Source organism: Etheostoma spectabile, chromosome 14, assembly GCF_008692095.1.
Source record: "Etheostoma spectabile isolate EspeVRDwgs_2016 chromosome 14, UIUC_Espe_1.0, whole genome shotgun sequence".
Classification (NCBI taxonomy): domain Eukaryota; kingdom Metazoa; phylum Chordata; class Actinopteri; order Perciformes; family Percidae; genus Etheostoma; species Etheostoma spectabile.
This window is the reverse complement of record NC_045746.1, coordinates 13,043,587-13,044,661: the sequence shown is the minus strand read 5'-3', so window position 1 is coordinate 13,044,661 and position 1,075 is coordinate 13,043,587. Positions and strand designations below refer to the sequence as shown.

Below are 1,075 nucleotides of genomic sequence, written 5' to 3'. Positions count from 1 at the left end.
ACACACACACACACACACACACACACAGGCTCTCTCTCTAATGCTTTACAGGAAAGGCAGATAAGAAATTAACAAAGACAGACAGTCACACATCCAGCTGGTGCTCCTTGTGGGGGTGTAGGTGTTCTAATCTATGTAAAGAAACAGGCAACATGGCTAGGAAGAGGTATTTCGTGTAAGATGGAAGCTTGGATTAAAAAATGTACAATACTTTATGTAGGAATCCTTATATATATAGATGGATGAGCATATAAACAGAAGTGTCGTCAAAGGTTTGATCCCTGGTGACAGCCAGTCGGCCCCTGTCAGACTGTCCTTGAGTGTGATGCTGATGCCCTTAATGACTGTGTGCTTTCTCGGGAAAATGCATGCTGTAGCTGATATGAAATTCCTACAAGACCCAACACCAGATCCGAACTGAAACAACATAAATAATGCAGACCAGAAAGACATAAAAAAGGCTGTTGATTATAGTCGTCAAAGCCGGCTGTGCTCATAACAAAAGCTCCACAGACCAAATCATGTAGATGTCATGGCAACCTAAGATTAACTTGAACTAAATAAATTGAATGCAAATCCTGTCATTTTGCCTTTGATTCATAGCTATTTCAGTAATTTGGTTATCAGTGTCCAAACAACCATCTAGGTTGCTCATGTAAGTGAAGGAAAAAAAGTTGAATGAAGTAAAACACATTTGTTGTTCATCTTAAAGCAAATGGCTACAATTACAATAAATATAAATGTTGAGCCTCAATAGTTATGTTCCTAAATATTGACAGTTTAATTTAAGGGTGACAACTAGTGCTGTCAAACGATTAAAATATTTAATCGCGATTAATCACATTAATGTAACAGTTAACTTGCAATTAATCACAATTGCAATTAATCTCACATTTTTATCTATTCTAAATGTCCCTTGATTTGATTGATTATTTTTTTCTCATTTTAATGCTTTAATCTACATGGAAAAGTGGATCGGCTTGCTTTGTGCAAATGTTTTTTTATTGAAAACAACATCGGCTTATAGCCTACTACAGTGTTCAATTTCACACATAACATTCTCACTTGGAGCAAA

At 36.2% G+C, this 1,075-nt stretch overlaps 1 protein-coding gene across 1 annotated transcript in view; it reads left to right on the top strand.

Moving 5' to 3' along the window:
- The window catches only part of LOC116702011 (CUB and sushi domain-containing protein 3), a 119,589-nt gene that overhangs the window by 6,882 nt on the left and 111,632 nt on the right, over positions 1–1,075 (top strand). The window lies entirely within an intron of this gene.